The 26,985-nt window shown below is 42.6% G+C and overlaps 1 long non-coding RNA gene across 3 annotated transcripts in view; it reads left to right on the top strand.

Annotated features, from left to right (window-relative positions):
• LOC139668398 (uncharacterized) overlaps nt 1-15,687 on the top strand; it is a 57,435-nt gene extending 41,748 nt beyond the window's left edge. Inside the window, exons 2-5 of one of the 3 annotated variants that reach the window (XR_011697044.1) lie at nt 2,204-2,631; nt 3,089-3,161; nt 14,171-14,273; nt 15,548-15,687. This is a non-coding gene — a long non-coding RNA (uncharacterized lncRNA). Of the gene's footprint in view, nt 1-2,203; nt 2,632-3,088; nt 3,162-3,245; nt 4,092-4,423; nt 4,633-14,170; nt 14,274-15,547 lie in introns of those variants that run through there. The other 2 variants (XR_011697046.1, XR_011697045.1) reach the window with 2 other exon arrangements.
• Nucleotides 15,688-26,985: the final 11,298 nt, after the last annotated feature.

The raw sequence follows: 26,985 nt of genomic DNA, 5'->3' as shown, positions 1-26,985 counted from the left end.
ATACTGAATTGTTGCTGATGTGCATTGTTTTCCCAGTGAGTGTATATCTCCCCAGATTGCTGTTTAACAGTGGGCCACAAACTGATGTTTCCATTGAATCCACACTTCAGACATTGGAGCACAGTTCCTACACTTAACAAATTTTGTGCAAAAACATTAACAGACAAGGCGGTCCCAGTGTCAGGCTTCCTGTTCTATCCTCAAGCTTCTTCAACAACCAGAGAATAATGGAAACTTTGCAAACTGTCAACTACTTGTTTGATAACTGTTATATGCTTCAGGAAGATGTATTGTCAATAGTTGTCATCTCAGAAGAAATGTTTAACAAGAATGTGTGTTTGTTTAGCAAAACTAATGAAGACTTGAAAATTGAGCCTTCTCATAACACACATCACACATGGAGTCCCACAGGACCTCACACACCAGATTTGTTTCACTATATGTATGTCTCAAGAACAGTGCTTTCAAGTTTTATGAAGTTTTTTCTCAGGGCTTAATTTGAAGCAACTAGAAGCTAATTTTTTTAACTCCCCAGAAATTGCTTGCTTTACAATTTGCTTCACTGCTACAATGTTTGTGGCTTGAAATCTTAATATCCACACTGTTCCTTTTCTTCAAACATTTGCTTCCAGCTCTTTACACTCTGTGTGATGCTGTTTAGTGGCTTCTCCACATGTTTCATTCTCACAAACTAGCTTCGTATTTAATTAAATGTACATATTTTTTGCATCTAAACATCAGGCTTTTATTGACAAGTTTGTTTTGGCAGAGAGGGAGCATGGTAGAGGAAAGCTAAGTACAAATTGCTTCTTAAGCTAGGAAAAAAAAAAAGCCACCACAATCCACCAGTGTCTTCTAGCTAGGAAGAATGGAAGGGAAGAGGATTGCATCAACGGAAAACACAGAGAAGCTTTTACTGGATAGTGTTTATGTTGGTCTTTCTCCTGGAGCACCCACAGTAATAGACTACATTACAGTACACTCAACTAATCTTATCTCATCTCGCCAATAGCCCTTTCTTCTAACCAGCAAGAAAACATCAAGAATGAAAGAGCTAAAGAGAGGATGTTGTAGGAACTCACCTTCACTGGCTATGGAGAAGGAAGAACACATTATTTGAAAGTTTGGCAGAATATGTCCCCTTCTATTCTCTCTTCTCCCGTTTTCTAAGCACACCCACTTTTCCATTGTGCTTCTTTTATCTTGTGGACTTTTCCATTCCAGGGAAGAAACACTAGTTAATTTGGTGAGCTAGAGCTATCTCTGTCAAGAAAGCAGATGTTGCCCATCCCTAAGCATCTTCCAACACCCAAACAACTCTAATTTTAAGCCTCATAGTTTTTTTCAAGATCCCTAAAAACAACTCACTTCTATTCTTTGGCAAGCTTGCAAGCTCTGGTCCCACAGCCTTTGCCTCCCCTAAACCTTTGCTACCCAATATGGTCCTCCAGCATGCAGACCTCTTTCCTTATTACTAAAGCCAACAACCTTGTTCTACTGATTACATGAAGATAACATCACAGATAAAAACAGGCGCATCTTTCTACTGCAGCATTGCCCTCCCTGGCATGGAACTTTTTTCACTTGCCAGGACATGGAGCCTTCCTGTCCTCTACTTACTTCCACCTGTCTGATTATTGCCTCACTAGGAAATGCATCTGCAGTGGCTTTACTTCCACCCAGCACACTGTAAGTAACCATTAACTTTCTATGGTATGTTACAAGGACAGCATCATCTGCTCCAAAGTCCCTGAGATTTTTTTCTTGCTTGTTTTTAGCTCTTATTTGAAAATTAACTTAGTCTGAGACTCACACTGTTATAAATACCTGGTAAGTCAAATTCACACCTGAGTAACAATGGAAATTCTTGCTTGTGTCCATCTGGCACTATGGGCTGTTTTGTGACTTGTGTGTATCTAGAACACAAACTATCCTAGTGCCATGTTGCTGGAAAGGAAGGAGGGATGCCATGTGGAGGACAAAAATGCAGGCACCTTTAGATAGAGCAGTGTGAAATTTCTTTTCCTTTGGACTATTTTCTAAGAGACAGCACTACTTTAAATTCACAGGCAACTGGAAAGGACAACAGTCCTGTATGATTAATCTCACAGGCAAAAAATAATTAAGATATTCTCTCTGTACTGCTAAGAACATGTAAGTAGAGTTGTCTCTGATCTTTATTTTGTTTTATGTTTTTTTCTAGTATAGCCTCTGAGAGGCAACAGCCAAGGGAATTCATAAGAGTAAAACTTGTGCCAGATCACATCACAGCTGACATCGTACCTCCAGCAGCGGCCTCCCGCTAGATGCTCCGGGCAAAGACAACAACAGAAAGTGCCAAACCAAACCTTGCTCCCTGTGGGCAGTCCCTCATCCTTTAGCTGCAAAAATACCAGGATCACAAAGAAATCAAGGGCACCACTATATAAAACTGTATGAGGACTGAGCTGATTGAAATTCTTAATAAAACTCCTGGTGTCTTTTATGAAGCAGACTTAGGCTAAGCTCCCAGTTAACTGAAGCAAGCTTCTCCTGCCTCTCAAGGAATTCATAGAGTGCACATCACTCTTTCTACACTACCTGCGGGAGAAATTTCTTTCATATCTTCTAGCAATTGATCTGTGCCCTAAGGCAAGTTCGGCTTATTGTGCAGATGAGCACAGGATCTTCTGCTTTTCTTTTACTGGGATCTAATTCTCAGAAATTAACTGCGTATTAATTGTTTTGTCCTTTACATAGAGAATTTTGCAGGCTGATCATCCCTGCATTAATGAGTGTCTTCTTATTTTGGGCCCAATTTTTCTCATTTATTTAACATGATGTTATCATTGTTTTAGAAATACATGTAAAAGGAATGAATTAACCCTCCTTCCATATTTATTTAGTATCCAATAATTATTTTATGATAAAGAAAACTGAAATAAGCCAAAGATAATTCAGTTTTTCTTTTGTTAAATTCTTTTTCTGATCAAACATATTCATAGGTTATAAAGCCAACACTACTGTGAACATCCTACCTGATCTTCCTTGTAACACAGCAAGTTCAAGTAGAACAAGTAAATTGAGTAAAGTATCTCTTTTTTTTTAGGGATGTGGAGGAAGAGATGAGAAAACTATGTAATTTAAAATCTCCAGTGATAGATAATCCATCATGACCCTCAGTAAGTCTTTTCAGTGGTTCATTGTCCTCTCTTACAAACCTACCCTTTAGCTTACATCTGCCTAATTTCAATTTCTTGCTCTAGATTTGTTGTATTCTGCCAGACTGAGGGCTGATATATTACCAGATTCACTTTCTCAGGGTAGGTGCTTGGGCAGGGCAGGAGCCCTTACTGTTACACTGGAGTTAGACATGTTTCCTTGTTTTTCCCTTCAGACTGCAGTTCTCCCTATTTATCTTCCCTGAAGCCTGTTCTTCCTTAAATACCTCCCTGGAAAACTTTGCTCCCTGACAGTCTTTGTACATAACATGGCTTTTATTTTTCTTCCAGATCACTGACAAAAGTGTTAAAGAACTTGGTTCAAGCAGACGTCCATTTAGAGCCACTAGAAAGATATTTTCTTCTTCCTATTAACTTTGGAGATGTACCAGTTTATTCCTGTCCAATTCTTTTACTGTGTTTCATATCTTTCTAAGCCTCTTCATTAACAAACCTTGCAAAGCCAAGGCTTCCATGAACAGCCCAAGTGCCTAATTCATCCAAATATATAAATTAATTTAAAGGAAGAGAAAAATCACATTGCTTGGATAAAATCTACTTCCTTACTTCCTAATTTACTGGCAGAAACGATATAACTGCCTTTTAATTCCCCATTAAGTAAATCTCACATTAGCAATTGACTCAATATTATTTGTTTGTTGTCACAAGAAAGCAACACGAAAAAATTTAAAGATCTAATGTATATAGGAGGCTGTGTAGAAGAACATCTCTTTGCATTAAAAGCATCAGTCTATTGCATAGCATTGATTGCTGGTACCAGGACAATACAGCAGTACTTCAGAGTGTAACCACCCAATGCTCCAACATTTTAACATCAGCACAAGCCTTTTAAACTGCTGTCAACAAAATGAAAGTGCTCATGATTCTCTTTGCCTGTGTGAATAACATTTCCTAGCAATGCACCTAATGCGGAAAGCAAGGGTGACTTCTCTTGGAAATTAGAGGAAAAAATAACCTTTTTCCAAAAATCACCCAGCACAGTCTTTTTCTTTTTTTCTTTTCTTTTTTTTAAATTTTCTTTTAAGGGGAGAGGGAAGCTGGGAGAAGGCTCAAGCAGAGACAAAAGATTTGTCTTCAAATAGCAGCACTTAAATGCTAAGCCCCAGCTACAGCAGGTGTTTCAATCCCTGATGAGCAGGTGCAGCAAACTGGCTATTGGGTCTTGCAATTCCCTCCAGCCAGATTAAACCATTCATTCACAGAAAGAAAAGGAATGTGCAAAGCCACTGGGGATCTGGCCAAACGCTGGGTGACTCTCAAGACCGCCAAGCTCCAAAAGTGCCCAAGGCCAAAATAATGGGAGCCTCCACTCTTGGTGCCTGCCTTGCATCTGTTGCTCTGTCTACCCGAGAAAGGGACAGCATGAGCCCAGCAGAGCGGCTGCCAGCCACCCTGAACCTGCACCGTGCATGGCCTCATCCTGCAGACTATCCCTTGCTAACAACACCATCTCCCCCTGTCCTGAGGGGGGAAGACTAGCAGGAGGGCAATGACGGAGGCATTGCTGGAATGCTTTCCTTCCCCCTTTGGGGGTGAGGGATGGGAGTTGGTAGGCCCAGAGGGTACCCCACATCTCCTACCCCATTGGAGGTGCGTATGGGCAGCAAGAGGAGCTGTACATGGGTCACTGGTGTGTGCAGGGCTGCACACACAGCTTGGCTCAACCTCTGCAACTTGCACATCTCAGTCCACCTGGAATTTTGCTGAGTTTCTCTTGGTTTGCTTCAAGCTTACAGTTTATACTGGAACAGAATCCCACCAGTGAGTGGAGTGCTGAAGGCACCCCCTGATGCAATGGTCATCCAGCCAGGGTGAGCACCAGGACAGGGGCTTCCCAGCAGCACCCCATCATCAGGCAGCTGGGTCCCATACCCCATGTGGTTGTGCTTGTGTCAGATGGCAGTGATGGGAGAGACACATGTTTCTCCTTAAACACTCTGCAAAATGTAAAACAGCTGAGTGCCTTCTGTGTGGGGTGGCCATGTCGCTGGCAGCTGGCCATACCCCACACAGCCCCATGGCTGCCAGTGAAGGGGTAGTGTGCCATATGCTTTCCTGGGAGGACACAGTGCCTCTATGCAGGTAAGGGGGCTGCTGGGAGACCATCACTCCAGGTGGGGCAGGTTGCTCTCGGTCATATCTGTGGACACACCTTTCATCCCTTCACCTCATCCTCAGCTACTGGCCCCCACACAGCCTTTCACTTCCCCATACCCTGCCAAAATGAGGTGACAGCAGGTGTGCTTTGGGCAGATCCCACAATCATTTGTCATTTGTGGATGGGGTATGTGGCTGCCCAAAAACCAGTAAAGAAATTGTATCTATTGGCAAAGGGAAGGGGTCTTCCACCTCCTGCTTACTGGCTCCATGGCTACTATTAAAACAGATACCTCATCAGTGGCTTGTAATGAGCACCAATAAACCACGTGCTGGTAAATAATAAGTATATGTGGTTATTTGATACAGCAGTTACAAGTGTAACTGATGCTATTGGATGACTCTGCTCTGGAATATTATGGTTGGGCAGGATTGCACCAGCTAGTCATAGTTTGGTCAGAAGGAGCCAGCAGTTTTACCAGGCCTTCCTCCCTGACAAAGAGTGCTGCTGGAACTCCTTCCATTCTCACACACAGCTCAGTGGTGTGATATACAGCACATTCTCTGATGCATAGTTGTGCAGAGAATCTTACTGCCTGTAATCCGAACCATGCCAACATATACCTGTAGAAACAATTTGTGCAAAGAGTCAAGCTACATGGCCAGGATCTGGGAAAGCTCTTGGAAACGTGATGAATTTTAGGCTCAATTGGAATGAGTATAGAAGTCAGTATAGTCTAAGTGTTTGCAGAACAGAGTTTGAGACTGCAGAAACACTCTGAAGCACAACCTAAGGTCCTGAACCCATAGGTATATAAAAATGGTGCTACTTTTTGTTCAGAAAAAGAACACAGGGAACTGGAGGAACTGAGGAACTGAACCACAAAAACCATAATGCATGGTATCTCAGCAGGGCTGAGCATGGCAATCAGTGATGGGGAGCGGGCAGGCAGCAGCATGGCTGCTTCCTGTGCTTGAGAGGCAGTCTACTGATGTTGTCTCCTCCCTATCTATTTCTTACCCTTATGGTGTAGCTCCCAGAGGTTTATTTAAAATTCAGCATAAACTCCTACAGTGTAATATGTGAAGTGTTGTTGTGACTGTGACTACACAGCAGAAGGAAACCCAAAAGACAATCTTATTCTGTAAAGGAACTCTCATGAGCCCCTTGCAAAGCAGCCACCAGCTGTGTGTCTGGCTGCCCTGATGTCACATGTTTCAGGCCTGTTGGCTTCACCAGGGACCAGAGCATCCTGCCATGTCTGCACAGCTGGAGAGCAACCCCAGGGGCTGAGCAAACCCAGGGCAAGGGTAAGCTCAGAGATGGCTTTGGACAGAAGCTGTTCCCCAAAACAGAGGTTTTGGATAATAGCAGTGGGAGCCTGGGAGGACTAATAAAACACTCCCACTGAAGCAATCAAGACAAGCACCTTCATGAAGGAGCATCTTACGCAGACCCAACTCCCTCCAGGCATCTGTGTGCTGTGAAGACTGCCCCTGGACAAGGCTCTGATGGGTGTGGAAGAGACAACCTATATGCAAGCTTCAATTTACCAAGACCTTGCCTCCACCTGACTAAATTACACCCATTCTGTCACCCATGAGATTACTGGCATAGAAAAGGGGTCTGAATTTGTCCCAAATGGTCAAAATGCTATTAAAAAAGCTCAGCGCTAGAAAAAACTCAGTGCTAGAAATCCCTAAAGAGCCTGAAGAACTGAAGTTTTTTGAAACTAGCTCATCAAAGGAAAGGCTTAAAAAAATTAATCATGGGCAAAGTGACCTACCTTATTCCCTCACATGCAAGGGACAGGAAACAAGGAATACTGGTTATTCTTGCAGCTGCCCTCCCAGACTGACCCCCAAGTTTGGATGGCCCCCTGGAAAAGTGGGCATGGGGCACGGGCAGTTCAGGTTGACATGCATGGCACAGCAGTGATTTACTTTGCAATCATAATAAGCATTAGGGGAAAGAGAGGAAATGGAAGATCAACAAGCTTTCATACAGCAAACATACACCCCACTCTGGCAGCAATGCATCACAGCCATTCTCTCTCAGGCTCTTTGGGTGGGCATGTTTACAGCACAGAGCACTGAGCACTAGCAGGGGCATGAGGAAAGCATCACAGCTGCAGCAAAAAAAAGTTTGGTTAGACCTCCTCAGTTCATCAGAGCATTCCTAATTTTGGGAGGCAGACGACACCTCCTATCTACAGCAGGCAACTCCTTGTACTTACAGGCTTTGGCAGAGTGTGGTCCTCCTTGTGTCCTGCACACATCAGCATCACCAAATTTGCCATCCTGATATGCTGGCTCTTCTGCCTTGATACATGGTCTAATGCACATCTCAAAAAGCTTTTCAAATGAGCTGCCTTGTTTCTGACACAGCAATGAATGAAAGGTGCAAGGCAACGTGTTTTCCCTGATTTTTCATGTTATGTAGATTATTTCATGGTTTACATTTTGGAGGCATCTTTATCATGTTTTCCACCCCTTTCACCTAAACAACTTTTCATCTCTAAGAAATCATTATTCAAAACTTCAAGAGTTTTTGTAGCTGTCCTTGTCCAGCCAGGCTGTGCTGGGGACAGGATGGGGCTAGGGAGAGAAAGGGGGAAACTCCCATACCGTCAAGTCACTCTGTCCCAGTCAGGACCATGGGGTGGATGAACACTGTCTTGCACATCTACAACATGCTGGCAGGCTGTGGGTCCAAGTGCATGATGCTATGGGTCATTTTGCATGATCAAAAGATGGCTCCCAAGAATGAGCTTGGATTCTTTTGGGGCTGGCTTGTATACTTTCACGCTGTTTCCTTATAAGCACTTTTTTGCCTCCAAAATGCCATGTCTAGAAAGTGAGACTAAAGCAACCTGAGGCTTGAAAAATCCTGACACACTACCATTTTCTCTACCAGTGCTGTGAGTGCCTCCTTTGATACATTCCAGACAGATGCATTATTCTGGCTATAATTTGGCATGGATTTTGCTCCCCTATTTGTACAGTGTGCCAGGTGTCTTGCTGCTCATGAACCCAACCTCACTGCTACTAAGCAGCCAGGAAAGCAAACAAGCAGTGGTGACATGCCAGTGGTACAAAACGCTCTCATCTCCAAAAGCCAGCAGTGAGGATAGGGGTGTAAGGCATGAGCTAATACCCGAATGGCAGCCAAGAGGTTGAATGTGCTTTCTCATTTCCTCTGCTTCAGGAGGTTAAAGGTGGGCCTTTCATGTTCCTTAAGTGTAAGCTTTGCTTTTGATGACTCAAACTAATCACACATGATTGGACACTATATTTATAGTAGATTGTGCCTTCTGGTAGCTCTCCCACCACTGTGGCCCACTCTACACTTTTAAGGAGGAGCTGTGACTTACCACTGAGTTGGTACTCATTTTGAATTCGATACTAATTTCAAAAGCTTCATCCCTTTTCCTCCATGTCTGCTTGTTGCTGAGCTCCCAGGACCACTAACTTCCTTATCTTCCATGCCCTGTTTACTTGTATGCTCTCACCAGCTTTTTTTATCAGCAAGCTCTGCCGACATAGGACTTGTCCAAGTCCTCCTCCCAGCTCTCCCAGTAACCCTTGCAGGAAGAAGTGTCCCATTAAATGTGAGGTGTTAACTGCTTTGCTGCTTACATATTCCAAGATGTTTCCTGCTCATATTTCAGGAGCGGTCTGCAATGTTGCAACCCCCACTGGGGCCGTTCTGTCAGTCCAAGCATTTAATTAGCTAATTACAACCTGCTGACATGAATACACAGAATATGGTGTTCGAAGACCAATTTTTTTTTCAATTCATTTATTATTAACCCCCAGTAAACATCTGATATGCTCTTCCCCGAGGGGACAGAGTGGTAATTGGTCCCTTGAACACTGAGTTCCCTTTCTAATCTGCCTGAGCTGGAGCCGAGTGTCACCATCTGTCAGTGTTTGCATATACAGCCCACTGTGCGTTTCACGTGGTGAAAGGGGAGAAAGAGAAAAAGAAAGCAGAAAAATCTCAGGGAAGGATTTTGAATGTAGTCAGGTCCCAGCTCCTCTGCCTGTCACCACTCACACATCTGCACCCGTCCCGGCAGGCGGTACAGAGGGCCCAGATAAAATGCCCTGCCCAGGGTTCTGCACTAATTGGGCTGGCTGCCATTAGTCCTGCTTTCTTCCCTGCTTCATCAAGCATCTGTATCATGTCTGAAGTAGCAGTGGAAATTACTCTCCCCTCCAGCATTCTGACCAAAGAGCCACAAAGCAGCAATAGCTGGGCTACAATTCTGGAGGGGACAAGGATGCCTTACAAACGTAAAATGGTATGGGCACCCGATCCTGGCTGAAGCACCATAGGGGATACTCTCTGGTAAGCACAAGATCTGTCAAAAAAGGCTTGGTTGATCCACTTGGTGCTCCTGGAAGGAAAGACACTGATGTATGAGTCCAAACAGCTACTCCAGGCCCCCTCGATGCTGTTTCATTTGGAGATATGAAAGTGTGAGTAGGGATGGAGAGAGACAATCCTTGCCTCAAAGAGCCAGGAAGGGCATGGGTAGCAACAGGGGAATGGAAAAGGGAAGCAAGAGGCAGGGCAGCCCCAGTAGGGCAGGGTGGCTGCTGCAACATGCCCAGCACACACAGCACAGCTTTCCCCTCCAGCTCAGCTGCCTTACTCCCTTCACACATAGCTGCCTCCCCAGCAGTGTTGTAAAGGCTTAAACCAAACACTTAAGTGTTTACATAAAAAACCCCACCCACCCAACCAACCAAAAATCCTCAGAAAAACTCCAGAAGATTTGTTTATGGCATTTTATAGCATCTGGACATCAATGGCATCCATGTTTCTCCAGTACCTTCTTTCTATGAATACAGCATTGATTGCCAAAATGTAGTAAATGCCAGGAAACATCTAGAAAAAGGAAAATTTTAGACTTTGATTTTCCCAGGAAAGATATTTATGCTTAATATGATGAGTGTCTCCAGTGGGTACTTTCTCTGTGGTATTTTCAGGATCCCACAGTGAGACAGCAAAAGCATGGTGGAAATACAGAAATCCGGAAAAACACAGGAGTAAGGGATCTTCGGTTGTAAGGAACAAAAACTACCTTATATTCTCACAAATGTTTTCAAGATTTCAACAACAAAAAATATGCATCTGTCTATAAAAATTTGATTTGCCCAAATGTATCTTGGGGAAAAAAGCAGCAGAATCCAGAGGAAACAGAAACATAAATAAATTAATAGATAGAGTTGAAAAAGAAATAGGATTTGTGTCAGGGGGTGATGGGGGAACACAGAGTACCTTGAGCTAGTTGGTTCAAAGTCAGATGTCTGACCCTAGACAGCTTGTCTCTGTGCCGTTCTGCACAGATGGGGAAAGCTGGTGGTTATCCAGAACTTTTCCTATGCAGGGTGAATCAAGCATGGGCAGGTATCATCATTGAGCCTACGACCCATGTGCTCAACCCTGTGAGGAGAAAAAAATTACAATGCAACGTCTGGATGGTTTAGACAGAGACTAACTTCTGGACAGACTTCTGTCTCCAAAAATTGACTTTTTCAGTGCTCTGAGTCTGACCTAATCATGGCTTTTTTTGTATGCAGACGTAACACTGAACCCATCACAAAGCCAGTTAACAGCATCCTCTACAGCAATGTATCAATTTCTCATTATTTCTAATATAAACAATATTAAAAAAATCTGCTTTAGGAGATGCTGGGGAGTCCTTGTTCTTTAGAAAGCCTTGAGTTGCAGTTCAGGTACAAGCTAGTGACATTTTGGCATCCTGAAGGATCATTCAAAGCTGCTAAGGGAAAAGTCTGTGCTATGCACAGATCAGAATTAGAAGGTCAGAAATGTTGGGTTTACAAGGTGCAAAAGAAGAGTTCATTTCAGTCTTTACATCTGGGAACCAAGCATGAACTTCATCTTGCTTCATAGACATTTGGTTGTTGGATCTGATTCCTTTCCTCCTGCAAAATAAAGATTCCACTCTGATACAATTTTTTTGTGTGTGGTCCAGTACACCACAGGTGTGTGCCTGTCTCCTTTTGGGAAATGTTTTTTCTCCAGATTCCTGGGGATGTGTAGAATGAGTCTCAGTGAGCAAACTGACAGCAGCATCTCCTGAGAGGAACCCTGTAAAACATCCTTTTGTACTTTCAGGGCATCCCCTTGCAGGTGCCCCATTTTGCCCTCCAGCAAAGCCTAATAGGACACCATTCCATGGGAAGAGGGAAAGCCTTGTGTTTCTGCCTTGAGGGGGTGACATGGCTGTTACAGTGGGTGAGGGCACAGGGCTGCTGGTGGTGATGCTCCAGAAAGTAACTGCTTTTTGTAATTCATCTAAACCTGCCCAAGGTGGGGAGACATCCCCAACATGGTCCCAGCTCCCTGCTACTGCTCTCTCTTATGTGCAGCTGCCCCTGTAGCTCCACTGCCCCTCAGAGCAAGGCTCTGGCAGGGACCAGGCACTTCCAGCTCACATATTTAAGCCTTCCTTCCATGGATTGGGGATTTTCATGCATGACCCTGGTCATTCTGGAGGAGCAGAAGACAGAGTCCTTGTCGTGGGCCTTGGAGCATTTATGTTAAGCAGGTTTTGGGTAGATGCCATGTGCAGATGGATACAGGACATTTCAGCTGTTCCCTTGTTTGCGGCAACAAAAGGACACAATAATTTCACTGAACCCTGCTGATAGTATAGAAAATGTTTCTCTTCTCTTTTAGCAGCCGTGATCTTTTCTGTGTTTTTTTCTTTTTTTTTCCTTTTTTTCCAATGCGATATTATTCAAACAGGTTGGCTACTGACAACTGAGATCAAGATGGCAAAGACAGTTTAAAAAAATATCATGAATTAATTATTTTTGCCTATGCCTGGCTGTATCACTTATCAGGCCTTCAATGGGAAAACTGGCCCAGCTCCCTTACCACGTGCACACTAATGGCTTGCTCCTCTATTATCCCTTTTGATCAGACACAGGTGGACAACAAGGCCTCGTCCTTGTCTGTTGAAAAAGGTGCACACTGTTGTCAGGGTGATTATATCTAATTACATCCTAGTTAATTATCAGACCTGAATAATTATGGCAGAGCTACTCTCCTCCAGAGATAGGTGCATCTTCCAGATGTCACACCACAGTCTCCACAGGGCAAGACCTTTAGTTGAGATGTGCTGTCTGCAGGAAGGGGCTGAGGGGGAACTGCAGAGACCCATTGGGAACCAAACAGTTCAGTGGTCTTCACTTGCCCTCCCTGACCTCACAACTAACTGGGCTGGATTGCTTTCTGTCATACTGCTAACAGAGTCATACATCCCTAGAGCCACGTTCAGTGCCCAAGGCGGGGCAGATGCATGAAAAAAATGCCTCCCTGCTGCCGTGCATATACTGGCATGCTGTTGGGTTCACTACCACCAGTGGCTTGGGCACAGTCACATCCCATCTCTGATGCCCCAGTGGCATTGCCCAACTGAGCCAATCACAAGAGCTCCCAGGCCTTCCTCAGAGTGGAAACCTTTCATTTCCCATCAGAGTCCTTACATGGGTCTAAAGATCCAACAAGACTTCTTGTAATCTGAAATATTGTGCTGGCTTGGCTATCAGAGCTGAGACACTTCTTGTCTCTCTTGGTTGCACTTACTGGTTGATAGCTGATAGCTGCTACATAGTTTCAGAGTATTATTTAGGCAAAACCTAAATAAGAAACAAATAGATACCATATAAATGAATATTAGCAATGCCTACCTCCAGTTAAAAAAGTTTAAGGTTGGGAGAGCTGTCACTGCCTGAACTTGTGAGGTTAACTGAAATGCAACCAGTTCGCTTTAAAACACAAACCTGTCTTCAAATGTGTTGCAGAGCCACCTACGGTGCAGAAACTGAGGTGCCTGTTGTGCTGCAGGTATTCAGGACACAGCATCGCTCCCACTCTAGTGACACTTGCAAGATGTATTGGGTTTACATAGCAACATTTGCGGGGGGGGGGGGGGGTGCTTCCCCTCTGTCTGACACTGCTAATGCCAGCTGGCTCCAAGATGAATCCATTGCTGGCCAAGGCCTTCAGGAGCAGTGGTAGTACCTCTGGGATAACATAGTTAAGAAGTGGGAGGGGAAGATGTGTTTTTGAATTTTTTCTCCCTGTGATACTCTTATATCACACTTTGGTTCACAGGGTGGAGTGATCATTTCTATCCAGTGCCTTTCCAGTGGATAAAAATAAACGACAGTAGGCACTCAAGGAGCACCACTGACAAGTTGCTGCCACTGAATGTTTGACCTGTTGGATCAGAGCAGGTCTAGTCATGTGTAAAAGCCCTGAAGACATATAGCATGGGTGGTGGGTCCCCAGCATCAGCCATTCACTCCACAAGCCCACTCCTATCTTGACAAACCATTTGCTGGTTCAGGCTTAACAACAGATGCCTGGTGGCACTGAGGCCAATGCTACATATGCTGAACAGTTTCTGTTCTTAATCAGCTCTGAAATTACTATTTTTTCACTTCACTCACTCCTCTCTCACTCCTAAATTGTAACACAGGTCAAGTAGGGTTTCTAATTGCTAGGTGTGGATCACAACCTACCTTTATGATGTTTATACAATATCACAACTTTTTTTGCCTTTTTTAAAAAGTGAACTATCCACTCTTTTCAGTCTTTTCTCAGTTGGGAAATTTCACATGCTCTTTTCCATTTCTGTCACCTTTCTCTGAACTCTGTCTTGCTTTGGTGCAGGTTTCTTGTGAAACTTGTCAGTATTGGGTCTCCAGTCCTTCATATGTTATTCCAAATGTAAATGCATCATGTACTTACATTATTAATTGCTTATATTTTATACATATTCTCTATTCTGTTCCTTTTGCAGTCTAACATCTTGCCTGACCAATAAATCAGAGCTGCGGTCTGCATCCAAATGATCACTGAGATATCCACTGTGACACTCAGCTGTCTTTCTCAAGCCAAGCCCTGTAAGGCATATGAGCAGATCCATTTTTCCTCCCCTTCAATGTGTAACACTTTGTCTGAATGGAGCCAAACATTTTATGACACTGTGACACCCATTCATCTAGTTGGATAAGGTGCCTCTAAAGTTTCTCACAGCATTTTCAGAATTTGGTTAATTCTGTATTCTTTGCAGTTTTGGTGGGTGCACAACCACCTTTTTTCAGATCTTTCCTGAATATCCTGAGCAACCCAGGAGGCCATATGGATCCTTAAATAACCTGAAAGACAAATTTTTGCCATGATGAAACATATATATATATAAACCTACTTTCTCTTTTTCCGACTTTACAGTTAAATAAAACTCTTCCATGAGCAAACATATGGGATTTTTTTTCTCTCCTCTCTCAGTACCCAGGGCTGTCTCACCCATATAGGTGAAAGTAGAAAAAACAAGAGTCCATTAAGGTCAGCAAGAGGAGGAATCTTGCCCTAAGACCACTCCAAAACACTAATGAGGGTTATGGTTCCCAGTGGTATCCACTAACAGCTCTGTGCCTCCTAGGAGTACTTTTCCTCTATTCTATTGCAATTAAAATAATACCACCATTTTCCTTTATTCTTGTGTCAGCCCATATTTGTCTGAGGTTTCAGGAGCATTGTGTATCTCTCTCTATTTTTATTTCAGTTTTATTTTGAGGGAAGAACAGTGCACGATATGGCATTGCCCAAGATTGGCAGATTCAAACACGGCATGGAGGAGAGGGACAGGAAAGGTGCCAAGCATGAATTAAGTCTGCATGCTGCCAGAACAATGCCGCATCATACAGACATGTCCTGAAGCACACAGCACCCTAGTGATAATTTCACAGAATTAATTTTCCCAAAATGACAAAAAAGGCAACAGTACAGAAAGGATGAGGCAAATTACCAACACTAATCAGTCTCTCTCTCTCTCTCTCTCCCCTTTCTCCTTGTATGATAATTATGATAATTAACAAGCTAACAAGCTTGTAGTAAAAACAGTTCCAGAATTTCAATGTATAATTAATATTTACATCCATAACAAGTTGTCATTTATGGTGCATGTTGATTTTCTTTTTTCAAAAGAAATTGCACTTTATACTCAGAAAAGCAAAATCTTTCAAGAACATGCACTAAAAAGGCATCCTAAATTCAGAAGTCTTGTTCTAATTTGTTATTTATTTATGCAGGGATATGCAAGTGTTTTAACATCTGGGTTTCTACAAATTATGAGCTCACAGATGTAAACAGAAGTTTCCTTCTTTTTTTTTCACAGAATGGCACAAATCTACCACCATACTCCAAATCACTTGTGTTTCAGATGGGTCCTCGCACATTAACCTTGAATCATCATTTAGTGATCTGTAAAATCAATTTCAGGTGGCCAGTCATTGGCAGAAATTATGGGTTCTTATTATGCAGAGCTACTGCTTGTTCCTATATATTTTCTTCAAAAGGGCTGGATCTGTAGTTTTTCACCTGCTGGAGAATATAGAACAGAAAGCAAATTCTTCACTAAAACAGGCTCAAACTTTGCAATGCTCATGATGAGGTGGTAGCCATGATCAGATATCACAGTGACAATGCTCAAGAGCTGCATAGAGAAATAACAGTTAACAGCCACTTCTCTTGGAGTATAAAAGCATCGCCCATGTGCGGCTGGATAAACTGGCCACAGCAAACACCTTAAAAGTGTAGCTTTTGTGTTACAGCTGAAAGATGTTATAACCTGAGAAGTAAGCATGGTACTATCTCCAGGACAGGAATTGACTGAGTTCCTTTTAACCCATTCATATGTGATGATTCTTGTCTCACCTTACAGCAGATGACTGTCCTCAGACTCTCACAACACACCGTTACAAGGAGTAATGAAAGGAGAAGGGGCAATGATTTACTTGGCATCAAAATCGAGGTTAAAGTTTGAAACAAATCTCTCCAGATATACAGAGAAGAGAAGCAATGGGAGACATAGCCAAGAAAAATTCTGGGAAGAATTACTGTTCTTATTCATTAATATTTGATCCAACAACACACATTCTTTGGTCAGTTGTTCTTCAGATTTTGTCTTCTCCACAAGTGCAATAACAAAAAAGAAGCATGGGTGGTGGGAATGAAGGGTTTGTTCCAACAGTCCAGCCCAACCGGAAGGACTATGCTGCTGTAGGATGGCAGCCAGCTCATCCTCCAGCTCCCTCCGGTGGAGACCACAACCCATGCTCCCAACGCTTGACGCAAGGGCTGGAAATCGGGAAGAAAAGGAAGAAAACGGGAGGGAATACACGCCTGGGAAAGTAGGGTGGCTTTGAGTCTCTTTAAGACACATGTATCCTAGAAAAGGAAAAGCACTACAAATATCCACGGCCTACAAAGAAACTCATAGAAGTAGCCAATTTCAGAAGGAAGTCAATACTTGATATTTAAGTTGGAACCAAAGACAGATTTATCTGAAAGTGAAGTTGGACCTGAATTCTGGCATTACTTCTTTACTAGATGAGATGAAAAATGTGATCAAGATACACAGTTAAGTCTACAGAACCTGAACTAATTTAAACATTTAATTAATCAGTCGCTCACATCCCAGCTGTGGAGCATAAGCATTCATCTACACAAGTCATCATTTTTTATAATATTTTCAAGGGGGAAAAAAAAGAGTCATGACCTTGTGCCTTGTGTCTCTTCCAAATTACTACACAGTCAGATCCCTGTAAATGTTGATAGTGAAATCATCTTGTGTCTGTTTCCCAAGCAACTGGCAAACTTCGAAGGAATTCTCTACAAAGGTAGGACACTCACCTTGGTTGGATACTTGCACAAAATTGATTAAGCATTGACACAAAAATTCAGAACAGAAATAGGCCTAGTGTCAAACCTAGAAATGCCTTCTAAGCCCTGACTCTTGTAGTTATTTCAAGCCTGAAGGTGGGTACTATGAAATATAGAAAAAGCATTGCACACAGGATGCTCAACAGCTGTTGGACCGTACGTTTGATTAATAAGGGCAAAATAATGACACAGGAGATTTAGATTTCTTCCACAAAGCATTTCACCTGGTACCATATGGCATTTAATTAAGAAACTAGGACATTGCACGATAAAAGCTCCTAGATTAAATTTATTAAAAATTAACTGATAGTTCTCAAAGTGCATTCTTTGAAATGGGAAATCTTTATGGTGGACTTCAATCTCCAGTAAGTGGGTGTGACTTTTATACATATAACATATATATATATATATATATATATATATATATATATATTTTATCAGTGGGACAAAAATGAGTTTTAGCATTGCAGGTGGCATGAGATAACACTTCTATTTATCTATGTGCAATTTAAGAATTATGGTAGAAGTTAGGCAGTTCAGATGACCTTCTTAAGCCATAAAATATTGTAATGGAAAGAAATCCCTCTTTTACTGTGGAAACCAAAGAATTTCTCTGCTGGAGAGTCAGCCACTTACTAAATGTGCACTTATCCAAAAGAGGGTTTATTTAGAGGTTGCTTAGCCTAGGAAATAAGTCAACAGCACACAGCTCCATAGAGGGAAATTAACAGCAGTAAAACTACTGTCAGTAAGAAGGATTAAGAATGACTAATTAATAAGCTTCAGATAAAAAGAAAAAAAATGGAAATAGGAGGGACACATTTTTGCAGGGGTTTCAGTTGAATCAAGAAATCCTTTAGGAACAGATAGAACAAGTCTATCTAGACATGATTCTGAATGAAAGCTACCCACTGAAAGAAGTTGAATAATTTAGAGAGCTTAGCTCCTTACCAGTTCTTCAAATGTTAAGAAATAAAAATAGGACAAATATATGCATGTTTGCCTGTCTGTGCCTCTGTATGCTTGTACAGGGCCTCTCTGCAGCCCCAAAGTAGCCCTAAGGATGCAGCTTTGAAAAGGGCTGGATGTGCAGCAGAGGGCAGTCCACAGCTCACAGTGCAAAGGCAAGACCCTTTCCTGAGGTTTCACACTGAGCTGTGAGAGATCCCATGATAAGAAAATTCTGCTTAAAGACTGTTTTGGCTCACTTTGGACTGATGCTGAACCTCAAACATAGAAACATTTCTCATCGGTGGGAAACATTGCTTCTTACTCAGTGGTGAAGTAAAAATTTAGCATGGTGTTCATCATATCTTGGGAGGATGCCCCAACAAATCTCCTCTTCGTAGACATGCATCTTTATTCTTAGCACAGACAACTCAGTTTTACCAGGGGAAAGACCACTGGCTGCTTTATTCACTTAGCGTCTTTTTGATAGCCTGGATTCAGGCTACGGGGAGATGACTTAGATCTTAAAATCAAAAGCTGTCACTATGCTGAGCATCCAGATTTTCAAAGGACCCCTGTTTGACTGAGTGCATTTTTAATTAGAGAAGAAAACGAATCTAGTCACATAATAAATAAAAGCCTTGACATTGGGTGCACAATGCAAGACTTGGAGTACCAAGAAGCTTTACTCATCTCAGAACATGGCTGCATTGGGGAAATAGTTCTAAGTGCCTACTCTGTGTTAACTTCCTGCTTGTACATATTCATTTTTCTACTGAGTACTGCCTATGTTTATTTGGTTCTGGAGGTGAGTTAAGAGGAGCAACCAATAGGGATTCTTTTGTGACAAACAAAGGCATCCGTTCAAGATGATTCAGAGCATCACTTTAAAATCACCCCCTCACACACATACTGATTTTGCAACAGCCTCCTCATGAGGACAGGTGCTAAGCCTATAGAAATGTAGGTGCTAAAGGAGATACTTTCACTGGGGAAAAACACGTAACTTTTCATCATGGTAGATGCACCAATGCTCTCCATTTTTCTCTTTTATTGATGTAATTTCATCAGATGTGTCCTCAGAAATAGGAGTATTGTTTCCATTAGTCCCTTTATGTCATTCTATGAAAACACTAGAGCACAAGGCTGTGTGAGTCAGGGCAGAATGGTTTTCCAGAATGAAGGAGGTGGGTGCACTCCAGCATGCCATCCTTCAGCCCCCAGAATGGCTACAGTGTATAGCTCAGAACTCCCGGCTTATGCCAGCACAATCCACTATCTCACAGCCTCGATGGCTAAAGCAGTAGGCAGCTGGAGAAGACTGGAAGATGTAGCAAGGTTTGCCCAGCCGTGCCAAAAGGTGAGTTGGGCAGAAACTGTTGGCAGTCAAGGAGAATGAATGGGCTTGACCCCCAGTCAATCTCAAACACTTCTGAAGCAATTGCATGAACTCTTGTGCCTGCTCATGGATGGCAATACCTGTAATGGGCATAGGATGCAAATGCATCACCACGCAGCTCTACCTCTAGACAGGATAACACAGTCTCCTTTGTGGACAATTCCCAGAACCTAGAGTGAGCTAGGAAAAGCCAGCAGCTCTTTATGATCTTGCTCTGCGTGGGATTTCAAGGCAATAACTCCCTGGAACTTCCCTTTTATTCCCAGGAAAACTTGACTCAGCCCAGGACCAACAGTCATCCTTTATTCTCCACCAGAGAGTCCTTAAGAATCAACATAAGTTTTTCATGTAAACGTGGGGCCTGTTGTGCTGGTTTAAAGGTGAACCAGCAGGGGAAATGAACTCACCACGAGAGAGATTATAAGTCAGACCTAAAATTTAATAATAATATTACAATAGCAACACTGATACACAAGGGAAATTGCTTTCAACTCACAAAACCCCAGCAGTATAACCCAGTGTCCTGGGGCACAAACCCAAGGGGGTTTGTTTGCCCTTGTGCTGAGACCCCTGTGGTTCCCCCAAGTCCAGAGCAAAAGGAAAAGAAAAACCTGTTGGTGCAGGCGAGGGCCGTGGTCTGTGCGAGAGCGGGGATCTCCTCCTGTCAAGGTCCTGCTGCTGCTCTGGATCCGACGAGAAGTACCCGAGGTCTTCTTACCCACCCCTTATGTACCCTCAGGGAGCTCTCAGTCCCTCCCCCTGGGCGGGGACTCACACAATGGGTGATTAACTCTGGGAGCCAGGGGGTGTTGAGCTGTTGATGGCCCATTGGCAGCTCCGCCCCCCTCAGGCTGGGTGTGAAGGTGATAATGGCTCCCTGGGCAGCTGCTGCTAATGGCCCATTGACCTTGGGGAATGAATAGAGGGGGTAGAATACACAGCTTTGATCACCCCCACACAGGGTTAGCTGGTCCCTCCTGCTGAACTAGGACACCTGTATACAACAGAAGAGGGAGAGATGCGGAGAAGAAATGAGGAGAAGTAAGTAAGCCCATACCAAGCATCAGGATCCTTGACTATACCCATCACAAAACATAACGACAGGGACAATTCTTCTCATTTTATTCACGAGAAAGTGAGGCCCTCCCTCAAATACTCTTTTTTTTCTGTCTCTTTTCTGAATCTTCTCAGAGACTTCTCTCTTCAGTCAGTCATCCTTGCTGTACATTTCTTTAAATTGGATAATTTTCCAGATTCCGGGGTGCCCTTTGTCACAGGAATTTCTTGATGTACAGCCCCTGTTTGGTGAAGATAAGAATTGGTAAATTAACAAAGGACCAACTAAAGACATGATTTTTTGTTCATAATAGAAATTCTATTTTAGCAGCACCTACTTTCAAGGAACTCTAAGAAAAAGTCATAGAATCATAGAATGGTTTGGATTGGAAGGAATGTTAAAGAACATTTAGTTCCAACCCCATTGACATGGGCAGGGACACCTCCCACTAGACCAGGTAGCTCAGAATCACATCTAACCTGGCCTTGAACACTTCTGTGATGGTTTAAAGGTGAACCAGCAAGGAAAATGAACTCACCACGAGAGAGATTATAAGTCAGAGGCTAAAATTTAATAATATTAAAATAAATAGACTGACACAAAGAGAAATTGCTTTTAACTCATAAAACCTAGCAGTATAACCCAGTATCCTGGGGCACAAACCCAAAGGGGTTTGTTAGCCCTTGTGCTGAGACCCGCGTGGTTCCCCCCCAAGTCCAAAGCAAAAAGAAGTGAGAAATCTGTTGGTGCAGGCGATGGCTGTAGCCTGGTCGAGAGCGGCAGTCGTAGTCCGGTTGAGAGCGGTGATCTCCTCCTGTCGAGGTCCTGCTGCTCCTCTGGATCCAACGAGAAGTTCCCGAGGTCTTCTTACCCACCACTTATGTACCCTCAGGGAGCACCCAGTCCCTCCTCCTGGGCGGGGACTCACACAATGAGTGATTAACTCTGGAGCCAGGGGGTATTGTTGAACTGTTGATGGCCAATTAGCAGCCACACCCCCTCAGGCTGGGTGTGAAGTTGATAATGACTCCCTGGGCAGCTGCTGCTAATTGCCCATTGTTCTTGGGAAATGAATAGAGGGGGTAGAATACACAGCTTTGATCATCCCCACACAGTGTTAGCTGGTCCCTCCTGCTGAACTAGGACAACTTCCAATAATGGGACATCCACAACTCCTCTGGGCAACCTGTTGCTGTGCCTTACCACTCTCATAGTAAAGATTTTCTTCCTAATATTTAATCTAAACCTGTTCTCTTTCAGTTTGAAGCCATTCTGCCTTGTCTTGTCACTATGTGGTTTTATAATGCTTGTACATACATGTTACTGTATTTCACTTTGTCAAACAAGAATCTGAATTTATGATTATCATGACCTGTCCATGTCTCTCATTGGAAATTTGAACCTTAGGCTGTATGCTTGCTACCCTCAAACCCAAAGAGTCCAAATGTGTAGGTACTGTTGGAACTGATTTTCCCAAATGTCTTCCATTTTTACACTCTGAGTATACACATGACTCTCAGTCACATGTAAAAAGCTCCATACAAAACAAGTGAGCTTCCACCACAAAGGGAGCACAGAGAGGTGCTGACATCATGGCCACAGCCCCCAATTCCATGGCTGCATTCCTCTGAGTAGGAGCATGGGCTAACTCTCTGCTTCTCCCTCTGGAGCAGGTTGTGCCTGCTGGCCTGTTCTTTGCACTTGCATGGAAGGAAAATGTCATCACCTTGCCTTCTTGCAGGCCATTCACATAAGGGAAAATCAGGAGCTTTGCCTTAGTCAGAACATGCCAGCATTTGAGTCAATGGCAAACTTGATTTATTTTTTCTCTCAGTAGGTAAGTATGTGCTTCTGTGCAGAGTAACAGAAGATATCCCCCACCACTTCCTCCTCACTGCCTACTTGTTTTCTCCCAGTTAAGTCTATGAGGAAATCCTCGTGGTAAAGCCAGTTAATAAGATTAGATAAATGTCTTTGAAACCAAAATGCTGATATAAAAATCAGCACAACAGAGCACCAGCTGGCTTTTCTTTTGTTCATTCAAATGCAGCTGGAATGCCACAACCAGTAACGTGCAAACTGGGAGTGATAATCAATAAGCAGTGAAATAGGAGCAAGATGCCTGCTGAGGAATTTTCCCTTGGTGAGAAATATGGATTAACTCTAATTCTCAAGGCAACTGAACAAAAAACATTTGCCTAAATTCAGTCATAGTTTAAATACTGCTCCAGAGACCTGTGACAGCCTGAAATAGCACTGAAACAAGATCTCCAGTCACAGCCAATGATGATATTTAATGTAAGCACTGGCATTTTTAATATAAGGTAGCTGCTGCATTGTATAATAAGGAACATATAATAACAATGTACAATGATTAAAGGCTGTTTAGTTAAGGACACAAGGTGAGAGAATGATATTGCTGACAATTATAGTTCTGTGCATACAGAGGCATGCAGTTCTGGGCAGCTTATCCAGCAGGGTGCTGTGTACACAGCAGGCTAAAGACAGAAACGTTAACTAAATCACAAGATTCGGATCATTTATCTTATTGTTGCATGGGGGAAGAGTTTATCTTTCAAGCAGGCACACCTGCTTTCCTTGTAAAACTTTACTCATGCCATTACTAACTGTGTTCTTTTTTCTTGTTCAAACATGCTGCTGCATGAGCGAGGTGGAGACAAAGGTGGGTGTCCATCCCTCTTGAAGTGAACACTCTCTGCAACTGCACATCCTGACTCGCACAGGAACACCTTCCCCATCTCGGGGCATTGCGCATGGCAGCAGCAGACAGGCTCCCTTACCCACTCACATTACCTCCAAGGGGGTTGCTGAGCTGAAATTGAAAATACATTAGAGGTTTTTTGCAGAAAAAACACAAACTTCTCATTTGTGCTTCTGCCCTATGGAATAAAGTGAAAGCAATTAAATTTGGGAAATTAATTGAATTTGAGAATTTCATGGGATGTGTTAGTCTGGTGAACTGAGTTGAAAATCTCATTGACCTGGATTTCAGATGAGACCTGTAATGTTTTCCAAGAAAATTTTATGTGAAATGTCAAACCTCTGGCCAAAGGGAGAACTCTTTAAGGGTGGCATCAAACTCTTGTGGATGAATGAACACCCTTAAAAATGCATTGAATTACATAAAGAACACATAAATACTGCAAATCTGGACCAGGATCTGAAGAAGTCATGTTAGGACAGAAAAAGTATGCCACTGAAGTTGAAACTGTTTCAGTTAATCTGACCTCAACCTTACACAACAAAAAGAAGTAAAATAAAAAATCAGGCACTAAATATAATGGAACCACAGAAAATTAGGATCTTCTGACATTAAAGATATCACAAATGTTTCATCATAACCTGAAATCTAGATGCAGGCTTCACCACCACGCCTTGAATAAATGCATAGTATTGTTCTAGAGGTAAAAACCCACCCAACCAACCAAAAAAAATACCCCAAAAACCAAAAACCCAAACCAAACTCTGCATGCTTACTTAAGAAGGCCATGAGAAAAAAGACCTTTATTTGTTAGATGATCATAGAATGACCGGGACCCATCAACGGGAGATGTTGCAAAGGCAGATGTCCTAGTGTGTAGCATGTGAAATAAAGCCAGAGCAGGCAGCAGGTATTTCTGCCATTTTGCTAGATGGTGGTGCAACCTTCTCTGCCAGACAGAGAGTTAGGCAAGACCTATGGATGAGGAACTAAAACAAGAACAGGTGCAAGGAAAAGTTATGGGTAGAGCAATGGAATAACAAACCAATTTTATGAGTGAACACTAAAAAAGCTGGGCTTGTTTAACATAAAATTATGAAGTCTGATAAAGGATATGGTTCCTTATTAGAAATACACTGAAGTGATATGCAAACACTACAGAGAGAAGAGCCATCCAATTAGGGGACAATATTGGCACACTAACAAACTAATATGAATGGGCTGTGAAATAAAACCTTGGATACTAGAAAAGGGTTTCTAAGCAACCTGAACAAGATTCTGGTGCAGCAGTACAGCAAACAGATAAGTAGGAGAGACAAATTATTTCCGATATTTGATAGAGCTGAAAAAGATAGTGTGCAATCTGCTTGACTGTACCACTAGCATACAGCACCTAGGAGGTCCCTTCTAGTCCTATTCTTGACATTTTTAAATGGTTTTCACTAATTGGAGGGGAAACTACATACACAAAGGTCAAACTCAGGATCTTTGGAAAATTTGTATAAAAACACCTGAATAAATAGAACTTATATTAGGCCAGTTTGTAAAAGTCAAAAGGAAATGATAGCTTCCTCTTGATTGCTACCAGCTGCAATCCCTGCCATCCAGCAAGGCTGTTGTGAATCCCCACAGATCCACTGACATATATGACCAGTGCACTTGCGTTGACACCCTTTTTGCCATGAGCCTGCAGAAGTCACAGCTATGGATCATCACGCTGCAGATGCTGGGCTGCAGGGCTCCCTCCACCATGCTTCCTTCTTTCCCACAGTCAGGACTTCACCTTGCTCAAATGTTAATAGAAAGAAACTCTCAAAATATCCATAGCATAGCTTTGACACGGTACAGGTTAATTAAAACTCTATGAATTGAGTACACATATTTGCAGATGTGGTTGCTTTTTCCTGAGATCAGTGATATCTCTCTTGCCTCAGTACATTCACCTGCTTTAAAGTAGGGAATGCTAAGAATCTCTGTTGGGCATTATCTCATATTACTTGGTACAGATAATCAACCAAAAAATCCTCAAACCCCATGGCAACAATAATTTCACCCCACCTCCTTTACCCTCTGGCTTTATACATATGCAAATCACATGGGAGACTTCAGCCAAGATTTAAAAAAAAAAAAAAAGAAAAAAAGAAAGGTTACAAATCAGGTTAAATTGATCAGTATTTCCAGCATGAATAATAGACTGTAAATAAATAAACAATGGTGTGCAGTAAAGCTTTAAAGCTCACAATGTGATTCCTCATGCCAAGCAACTACTGATTAATTTGAATAGAAATTAACAGCAAACTGGAAGATAATTGTGTAGAAGCTCTATATCCTGGATCCAGGGCGCAGGTGCTGGGCCACATCTACCCCCGAGGATAGCAGAGAGACCATTATTCTTAACAAGAAAACACCCTGTCCCACTTTTACAGCAAAAGACTCAGGAGGACAGAGAAATGCTATCAATTTGATAGCCATCAATTCTGTAATCATCCCACAGCCATCTCCCCAGAGATGTATTTGGTATCACATGCATTTTCAACCAAATAAATATTCCAGACTTCAGTGTTAATACACCATTAAAATGACACCATCATGTTACTATGGAATGGAATACTATAAATTAGACCTTGAATATTACAGGCGAGACAGAAATAGCTATTACTCTCTCCACTGACCCTTTCTCCGTCACTGCCTACCCTCCCAAAGGAAAATATTTGTAAAGGAAACAAAAAAATTGCTTGCTTGAAACAATGCCTATGTCTTTGAGGCACTCTTTCTCTGCTGATGCCGGTTCCTAAATATCAAGACGAGCACTGAGAGGGTCAGCCACAGCATATTTTCAGTTCAGAGCATGCTGCTGAAGAGGTGAGCTGGATTTGCTTTATCTTCTCTTCTGTCTCTTTTTCTCCTCCCTCTTCCTTCACCTCGTCTCTCCCTACCCCTTCCCTTTGGCACTATATAAACCAGAGGGCAGGCCATCCAGCTGCTTCCACAGCAGAACAATGTTTGGGCAGAGTCCATGTTGACACAAGTGCATTATATCCTGAAGGGTCAACTGCAGATTTTTTTTTGTTACTTTTTTTTTTTATCAACCGTGTAAAACTAACCTTCAGCTTTTGCACAGATGCCATTAGTCCAAAATGTATGAGGTCATCTAATTGCCATTGCCTATCATTGTACTATCCTGCCAGTTTAAGAGTAATATTATTTTCCCATTAAAACTATTAGAAACCCTCCCCTTCCTTAACATTTCCTAAAAGGTGCCTGTAGAACTGGTTAGACAACCAAGACTCCATTCTCCCATCTTGGGTTTTTCTGAACAAGGAGTATTAGGAGAGAATAAATAGAGCGAAGTATTAGTTGCTCTTTACAACTACCTGAAAGGAAGTTGTAGGCAGGTAGAGGTCAGTCTTTTCTACCAAGTGAAAACCAATAGGACTAGAGAAACTCAAGTTGCACAGGATGAGGTTTAGGTTGGACATCAGGAAAAATTTATTCACAAAACTGGTGGTCAGGCATTATAACAGGCTGCCCAGGAAAGTGGTGAAATCACCATCCCTGGAACTGTTCAAAAAATGCATGGATATGGCACTCGAGGATATGGTTTTGTGGTGAACAGGGTGGTGTTAGGTTAGCAGTTGGACTCAATCACAGAGGTCTTACTAGCTTTGATGACTTTGCGATTCTCTCACCCAAAAGTCAAACACAAACCTACAGTATAGCAGCCCACGGTCCAAATGCTGGCTTACTTGGTACCTCAACATCTAC

This window comes from Pithys albifrons, chromosome 2, assembly GCF_047495875.1.
Source record: "Pithys albifrons albifrons isolate INPA30051 chromosome 2, PitAlb_v1, whole genome shotgun sequence".
In the NCBI taxonomy this organism is placed as follows: Eukaryota; Metazoa; Chordata; class Aves; order Passeriformes; family Thamnophilidae; genus Pithys; species Pithys albifrons.
The sequence above is the reverse complement of the archived record's forward strand: the minus strand, read 5'-3'. Positions and strand labels throughout refer to the sequence as shown.